Source organism: Protopterus annectens, chromosome 11.part0 (genome assembly GCF_019279795.1).
Source record: "Protopterus annectens isolate FY-2018-M chromosome 11.part0, PAN1.0, whole genome shotgun sequence".
Taxonomy (NCBI): domain Eukaryota; kingdom Metazoa; phylum Chordata; order Ceratodontiformes; family Protopteridae; genus Protopterus; species Protopterus annectens.
This window is the reverse complement of record NC_056745.1, coordinates 9513454-9523476: the sequence shown is the minus strand read 5'-3', so window position 1 is coordinate 9523476 and position 10023 is coordinate 9513454.

The window sequence follows — 10023 nt, the reverse complement described above, 5'->3', positions numbered from 1 at the left end:
CTGGGAGATATCCTACACTGCTATGTATTGCTGTACTTTATATCCCTCCTGCTGACAATGCAGCTGTACTGGAAGATATCCTACACTGGTATGTATTACTGCCCTTTATATCCCGCCTGGTAACAATGCAGCTGTATTGGAAGATATCCTACACTGGTATGTATTACTGTCCTTCACATCCCTCCTGGTGACAATACAGCTGTACTGGGAGATATCCTACACTGGTATGTATTACTGTCCATCACATCCCTCCTGGTGACAATGCAGCTATACTGGGAGATAGCCTACACTGGTATGTATTACTGTCCTTTACATCCCTCCTGGTGACAATACAGCTGTCCTGGGAGATATCCTACACTGGTATGTATTACTGTCCTTCATATCCCTCCTGGTGATAATGCAGCTGTACTGGGATATATTCTACACTAGTATGTATTACTGTTCTTTATATCCATCCTGGTGACAATACAGCTGTACTGGGAGATATCTTACACTGGTATGTATTACTGTTCTTCATATTCATCCTGGTGACAATGCAGCTGTACTGGGAGATATCCTACACTGGTATGTATTACTGCACTTTGTATCTCTCCTGGTGACAATGCAGCTGTACTGGGAGATATCCTACACTGGTATGTATTGCTGTCCTTTATATCCCTCCTAGTGACAGTGCAGCTGTACTGGAAGATATCCTACAGTGGTATGTATTGCTGTCCTTTATATCCCTCCTAGTGACAGTGCAGCTGTACTGGAAGATATCCTACACTGGTATGATTTGCTGTCCTTTATTATCCCTCCTGGTGACAGTGCAGCTGTACTGGGAGATATCCTACACTGGTATGTATTACTGTCCTGTATATCCCTCCTGGTGACAATGCATCTATACTAGGAGATATCCTACCTTTGATATCCATAAAAATTCCACAAGAAAAAAATACTACTCGGTGATGTGAATGTCAGTTGGTTGGACATAAACTCTAACTCCCCTACAATTAGTGTGAACTTATCTGGTTTCACAGAACTAATTAATAGCCTCACACATTATAGCAAGACATCAAATTCCCTATTAGAATGGATCTTACTATTGGACCCAAGCAATTACTCTGTCACAGGTACAAAGTCTTTTTTTTTTCAAAAATGTTTTTATTTTTTAATAAGAACAATAACAATAATAACATATTTACAGTCTAAGTTGATACAAACTATTTACAGAGTCCATAACAAGAATATACTTCTATATACATTCAGGAAATCATCTAAACCTTTTCTAGTAATAATGTAACCTTTCCCAAGAAATTCATTTGTGTGTTAAGTTCTTTATTTTAAATTGTATACTAAATATTTCTTTTTCACATAGATTTGTAGCTAAATAAATAAATTAATTTCCAAAAAGATATAGTGGGGTTAGTTTTCCAATTTTTTGTCACAACTTTTCTTGCAATTGCAAGTATTGACCAAAGAAGACGTGTTTGAGATCTGGGTATGACTTCTGGTATATTAAATAAAATGAAAGAATTGGAAATTTCAGTTATCATTTCATAATGCCTTGCAGAAACATTCAAATTCCTTCCAAAATTGGGATAACATTGTACATGCAACAATCATATGACAGCAATCAACTTATATTGCTTTTCATCTCCAACATTTCATATCATTTGTTTTGTACATTTGCAATTTTTTGAGATGTATAGTAGCTTTTGTGAAGGAATTTCCATGTGTATATTTTCCAGTAAGGATTGTTGTTTTTTGTACTGATTTTAGAAGGAGTTTGCTGTTCTTGGTGGTAAATTATTCATTGTTTATTTTGGTGGAGTATTCCCAATAAAAAGCATTTATAAAGTTATAATCAGATCTAATAGCTTTATATATTAAGGATATAAATAAAGTGCTTTTCAAAGAACCATTAATTATATTAGTTAATAATTCTAATGTTTTTGGTATGTTGTTTCCATGGGTTTGTAAAGAAAATATAGTTTTGCTATGTATAAATTCTCCACAAGTTTGAATATCTATCCAGTTATTATTATGTAAACTGTATCCAGTAATCAAATAGTTAGCTGGATGAGTTCTATTAGTGGATAAGAATTGATTCCAGTATATTAAATCATTGTTCTTAAATTCAAGCATTTTATTTTTATCAAACGAGATTAAGCACTTGTTTGTATAAGCAATAGATAAGCTGGATAATACGTTTTTAATTAACTGGTTGGATTGGGCAATTTTCATGAAATTTGCCATTATTAGGTTAATAAAAAAGCAAGATTTGAATTTCTGCTTATGTTGTATATGTATTTTTAAAGATCATATAAAGACATTTTTATGTAACAGGTGCAATGTCTGACTGTCTCAGTGATCATCTCTCAGTCGACACCAACAGACATCTCACGCATCCACTTAAACAGCATGTTTTAAAAACAACACGTAACCTTTCCAAGTTTAACCCAGAAATGTTCAAGGGTAACTTATCTATTAAATGGAACTTCCTAAAAATCATCCCCTTAGAACATGTAAATGAATTCAGTACAACTTTCCTGAATATCTTGAATAGCCTTATAACTCCAAGAAGGAAGAGACTGAAAACAAATAATGCAATTTGGTTCTCCAAAAAGATTAGAATGCCAATGTAGGATAGAAAAAAAGTATGTAAAGAATGTCAGAAATATAAAACATTACAACTGCTTGAGTGTTTTGTAATTGTACTACTAAGCAAATTAATGAAAACAAAAACTATACTATAACTTTTACAATAATAGTAAACACAACACTAAAAATTTCTGGACAGCCATTAAAGAAATCTTACATCCCGGCCTTAAATTCAACCCAAACCCCTCTCCCAATAACTCATCACTTGAAAATGCAATGTAATTCAACTCTTATTTCATAGCTAATAACCAAGGATGCTCCAACATCTAATTTTAACCCTGTTCAGCAGCCATGTATCACCACATCCACTTTCATCTTCAAACCTGGGCCACATCCTATATAAAACTACTCTTACACAAACGTAAACCAGGCTCTACTTCAGCTGATGACCTCCTACGTGAATACCTTAAAACAACAGCCAATAACATTGCCTTCCCTGTCTTAATCCTTATGAATAGGTCAGTCCAGAAATCTCACATTCCCTTTCGCTTGAAAAAGTCACACATTATCCCTCTGCACAAAGAAGGAAATTCGATAGACATTACTAACTTTAGACCTATGGCAATCGTATCCCCCTCTCCAAAGTATGTGAAAAATGTATTCAAAAACAATTGCTAAACTATTGCAGAAAGAACTCCTATCCCCTAAACAATATGGCTGTCATCCTTCCTATAATACTAATACTGTACTTCTAATTTGTATAGCTACTGTCAGTAAATGTATTTATTTAACATTTGTTTACTGGGAAAGTCCGACTGGGATAGAGCCCATTTTCTGTGGAGGCCCAGGGAGAAATGCTCCAGCTGCATGTCTTTGGAATGTGGGAGGAAAACAGAGCACCCAGAGAAAACCCACACAAATACAGGCAGGATATGCAGACTTCACACAGAAGGCACCCCAGCCAAGAATTGAACCAGAGAACCTGTTGCTGTAATGCAACATTGCTAACAGCTGCATGACTGCTGTATAAGCTAGAGATAATGGCAAACTAGTCTCCTCCTTATTTCTGTTATGTCTAAAGCCTTCAACATAGTTTGTCACAGTAAACATCTACTTCAAATGTCCTTATTAGGTCTCTCTCAGCCCAGCTTTCTGTAGTTCAAAAGCTACCTATTCAGTGGGTGTCCATCAGTAAAATGGCAGTCCACCCTCTCTGCAAACCTCTCAGACACCACCAGTGTGCCACAAGGCTCTGTCCTTGGTCCCCTCTTCTTTGACATTGTCACCAGCACCGTCCACACAACAGGCCACCCTTATACAGTATGCAAGTGACTCAATACTCATTTGCACATCTGACAACATGGCACACCTCCAAAAAATAACTCAGTAAGCTTTAACTGCAACTGACATGTCTTTGTATGTCACAACTCATACTCAACTAAAAAAAGCAAACTACTATTTTTTCCCAAATCTTTCTGCATAAAAATACAAAATTTGAAGTCCTCTCTCTTGATAATACAGCCATTGATGTCACTTCTCATAGCAAATTATTAGGGATGATAGTGGATAATAATCTTAAATTCAACCCAAATATACAAATTTGAATAAGAAAAACTCATCAAAAACTAGGGGTGCTTTATAGACCCAAACTCTTTCTCTCTGACCAGCTAAATCGACACTTGCCAGTACTTATTTCCCCGCACTACTTTATGGTGCTCCCATCCGTACTAACCTTCAGGCATCACAAAAATCAGAACCTCTGCAATGCTGTAACAAAGTTTCTAAATTTGCAGCACAAACCCCTTTCAGAACCCACCACTGCATTGCACTGAAAAGCCTAAATTGGCTAGAACTACCCCATCAACTAACATATACACCACTTCTTACCACCTATAAAATGATCCAGAATCCATCTGTTTGTTCAGCACTAAATAACATTATTAACAACGTTGTTCCGATACAATGAAGGCTGTCCTTTTTACCCACGTACCACACAGCTTAGATGGTTCAAAAAACGATCTTGAATGGATATTGTGAAAAGTTTATTGTAACCAAAACGTAAGGTACATAAAATAAGGTACTTTAAACACATAAAAACACGTAAAAAGAAAGTAACTGATTTAGCGCTTTCATCTCCTGCCCCGGAGACTTCCTCAGAATCCAGTTACCATTAACAGATCTTGCATTATATATCACACATCATTGTCAACTCATTGGTTGAAAATTAAGCATTTGTATAATTGATTACAATTAATTATGAATTAAAAGGGCTAGGCTTCAATAGTAGATCTAAGCAACACTGCAAAAATCATTGTATATAATAAAGATTATTGACCAGTATAACCTGTTGAAAATACAGGAAAAACAAAAATAATATACTGTTATAATATCAAGGGAACAATTATAAATAGGTGCATATTGTTTTTGTGAACTCTAAAATCACAATTTATGTTGATATGAAAAAAAATATATATATAAATGTATATATGATTTAATAGAAAAAATTGTATTTGCTAAAACCATCCCTATCCCACGTTTGTTATGTTGGGTGATTAAGTAAATAAATAAACATTTTATTGAATAACTATATATAAAATATATATATGTATAAATGCATATATCTGTCCCAATATATACATGTATGAAGGAAATAAATAAATAGAAATAAATATGATTGATGCATATTACAATATATAAAAAATATATAAAAAATATATATGTATGAAACATAAAATGTAAAATATGCATATATTTCTATATAAATATAATTGTAATGTATAGTTATAATGTAAAAATGTATATGAATTTACATAAAATGCTAATAAATGTACAAATTGAGTAAAAGTGAACACATTAAACAGAAACCTATCTTGTTGAAATACATAAGAAAATACATATGAACAGACAAATATTGATAAATATTAATAAATATTTACTTATTAATATAAAAAATATATATAAAAATTATTGAAAATAGTTAATTGTTAAATTTGATGAAATTAAAATTGAAAATTGTATATATGTATAGAATATATTAAACATATGGAATATATTAAAAAGTTAAAAACCTTTACAAATGTTGACTCATTTTGTTCACCTGATACTAGTTATTCAGGCTTTCCTTTATCGTTGTTCATGTTACCTTTTCTTTGGATCTGCTGCCAATGTTTTTAATGCTGGAGTTATAGAAATGTGGTCGTTTAATCCTTTCCCACTACATGCATCTAATCTCAGCTGCCAGATCATTTCCCTGTACTCTAACTTTGTCACCCAATCGCCTCCTCTGTCTATGGGTTCAATTTCCTCTAACACCCAAAATTTAAAATCTGCCTGTTTGCATACCAATGCATGCCTATATAATGCATTATTATCATTGTGTTTGTTGGTGTCCCTGGTATGCTCATGTATTCTATTCCTAAGGTGGCGTTCAGTTTTGCCTATGTAATAGCTCCACCGTGCTTTACAAAACACCAAATATACTACTCCTTTTGAGTAGCAACTATTATATCTTTTGGGTTTTAAAGTTAAGTCCAAGCTTGGTATTCTGATTTCTTTCAATCCAGCAATATATGAGCACTGTGCACACCTACCACATTTGAAAGTGCCATGTCTCTTGTTGGCCCCAGTAGCTGTGGTTGTTCTCTGTTCAATAATGTTCTTAATATTCCTATTCCTTCTGAAACTGTATTTGATGTCACATTGAAATACATCAGTTTTCGTTGCCATATTCCTGAACATCTCCCAAGTGTCATTGATGCTTTTTTTCAACCATTTTACACCTTGATGGTATGTAATCGTCAAATAGGGTGTAGAACTTGCTACAATTAAGTTATGAATATTGGAACTGTTCTTACTACTGTTCCTAACTGTAATCTCCAAACACCCATCTTTTGTTAACAGAGCATTATATTTATTACCTCTTTCTGAGATTACATATTCTTTGATAGGGCTGATAAAATCCATAGGATAGCCTCTTTCACAGAACATTTTTTCTACATTATCAATTTCATTTAGAAATTCTGCATCATCAGAGATCATCCTGGCAATCCTAATCATTTGTCCTTTTACAATGTTCTTCTTAAGTTGATAAGGGTGGTCACTGTCAAAATGTAAATAGGCATTAGAATGATGTTCCTTTCTAAATATATTAGACCTGCAGCATTTGTTTTGGTTATCTTTACTTAATTTTATATCTAAGAAATGTATTTCTTCAATACCTATTTGATGTGTAAAGTGCAAACAGGTAGTTGTCTGGTTAATATACTGTATAAAATCTTGAATATGATCATAGAAACCAGACCATAGAACAAAAATGTCGTCCAGGAAACGGAAATAATTAGTAATATATTGACTATATACAGAGTTGAACACGTATTTCTTTTCCCAAAATAACATAATGATGTTAACATACATAGGGGCACAAGCAGAGCCCATGGCAACTCCCTCTTTCTGATGGTAGTAATCTCCCTCAAAATACACATAGTTGTACTTTAATATCAATTCCATACATTCCAAAACCATTCTAAACTCAGCTGCTGTCACCAGTTTCAATTCAATAAGTATTTTTTCAAACCATTCCAAGCCAATGGCTTGATGTATGACTGAAAACAATTCTTTGACATCTATAGTAATGAACAACATATTATCTGAATAGGTACTCACACCTATATTTTTCAAAAAGTCCCATGAATCTACTAAAATGTGATCATATTTAGTATTGAATCCTTTTAACGTAGTGTCCACATAAATAGCCAAAGGCTGAGTTTTAGATCCCTGGGATAACACTATAGGTCGCATGGGTGGGTTATGTAGGGATTTGTGTATTTTGGGTATACCAAAAATACCCGGAATAACAGGTTTAGGTACTTTTAAAAATTTGTATAGTTCCATATCAATCATTCCTGTAAACAAATTGTCTTCCAAAATGAGATCTATCTTCCTGTATGATATATTAATCTCATTCTTTGTTACTAGACCATACTGTTCTTTATCCAAGATATCCTTCATCTTCTTAATATAATCCCATCTATCCATAATAACCACCCCTCCCCCTTTATCAGGTTTCATGATACGAATTTTGTCATTACTACTCAGGTCTCTTGGCAATTTTTCTTCGGCCTTTGTCAAATTACTTTTAGTTTTATTATTATTCTTGTATCCGTTTCGTATCCTATTAATGACACATCTTTCAAAATTCGAAATTTCATGTTGTAAGGGAGGATTGTATATACTATGTCTAGTTAAAGAGTTTTCCGTATCTTGGACCGCTCTGTCCTTATATATATGTCTAAAATTTAATTTTCGTGTAAACAACTTAATATCCAGTATAATATTTTCGACTCTAGGTTTGTTGACAGGCACAAAAGTGAACCCTTTAGTGAACAAGCTAAAAAAATCTTGGTTAATCAAAATGTCAGTATAATTAAATATATTAAAATTGTTAAAAGTATGGAAAATAACATCCACCTGTTCCTGTACATCCATTGTTGGTTCAGCACTACAACCACTTATTGTGTCTTGACACAAAACCATATCTAAATCACCTATCTGTATACCCTCCCTGTGTGCATAACCTGCGCATATGTTTGTTGGGTCCGGTTTCTCAACCTCTCTGACCTCCTGGGTTCGTACATCCCTAAAGGGGCATCAGTTCTGAGGTAATTTTCATCTTCCATTATGTCAGGGTGTACTTCCTGTACATATCTATGGTATTCCATTTGGTTGGGATCCAATTGCCCCTGTTCCCAATGTCTTGGCTCCCAATTCCTACCCCTTCCTGCCCCTCTGTTACTATTGTTCATGTGGTATCTTCCCTTGTAAATAACATTACACAACTCTAAGCATTACACAAATCTACACAACTATGTTCCCAGTTGGTCATTATGATCTAATGACCAAAAACTCCCATCTGTCCACAAACCTATCACATCTGAAGGGCATTGTCTATACTTGTACTATGTTGTTAAGGACTGGAACTCCTTTACTCTAACCATCTGGTCAAAACCCTCCCTCCAATCCTTCAAAACCATTCTGAAAGACTTCCTAAGTGACAGCTGTCTTTGTTCTTGCTCAGCACTAGGATAAACTATACCCCTAATGTGGACAAATATCTATTCATACCTTACACCTCCGTACTCTCTTCTTCTCTCACTTCCTTACTTCTATTCCTTTCTCTCCCTGGCTTTCTTTCTCAGTATATACTATAAGCTTGCTTTTCTCTCACTTCATACTGCAATTCCTGTTTTTATTATATTAACTTACCTTTAATTTCTCTATAAACTGGATTAAATTGTCATATAATATTTTGTGTTATATCTAATTTGAAATACTTATTTAAACTGTATTTTTTTGTAATGATTTAAAGGCTGTAAACCTATCATTCTTAAAATGTTTTGTAATACTTTGGCACTTTTCTCTCTGGGCCTGTGCTAAAATGGGCTCCTACCCACTCAGACTTTCCCAGTAATGAAGTGTCAGTTAATAATAAAATAAAAAAATGAATTAAACACATCACAATTCATTATTATTATTATTATTATTATTATTATTATTATTAGGTAAGCCTTGTACATCAGCATATAATGAAAATGAAGGCAGTGTGCACGGTAAGTGTCCCACTCACTATACCTCCCAACCATACCAAATTACTCAGTTTTTACCTAGATTTGGGGTCCAAATAATGGGGTGCCATGATTCCTGAGTGGCACCCCTTCAAATCCAAATTTTTCCCCAGCTTTTTATAAAAAAAATTTTTCGTGCTTTTGGAGCTGATGTCATCACGTACGCGATTATGTCAGCTCCGTCGGGGCTACCAACCTGTCAGAATTAAGCTCAAGGGCTTACATTTCCGGCTGGCTCTTTGTTTTTGAATGGATTGTATTCTTTATTTTTGAATGGCTTGTATGATGTATTCAGGCTGCACTCAAGAAGGTTGAGAAGGGAAGGTTTTATTTTGAATGGGCTGGACACTCGAGAAGGTAAGGTTTCATTTGACTTGTGAGCGGGAAAGGATTTGAACTGGCTGTAGTTGCAACTTGTAAGCATTTTGTGGCTGTACTTGCAATTGCAAGTGCAAGAGGATTCGTGGGAAAGGATGTGAACTGGCTGTACTGGGTAAGCATCTTTGTGGCTGTACTTGCAATTGCAAGCGTGACAGGGTGGCTATACTGGATAAGTGTTTTTGTGGCTAAACTTGCAATTGGAAGCGCGAAAGGATTCTTGTTTCAAATGGACTGGCTGAGACTTTGGTAGTCTACCTGACTGTTATTGTGGCTGTACTTGCAATTGCGAGAGGATTCACATTTCAAATCAAAATTGATTGGCTGTACTTGTAAGCCAAGCATTCTACTTTGGAAGCAGGTGTGTGTGTGTGTGTGTGTGTGTGTGTGTGTGTGTGTGTGTGTGTGTGTGTGTGTGTGTGTGTGTGTGTGTGTGTGTGTG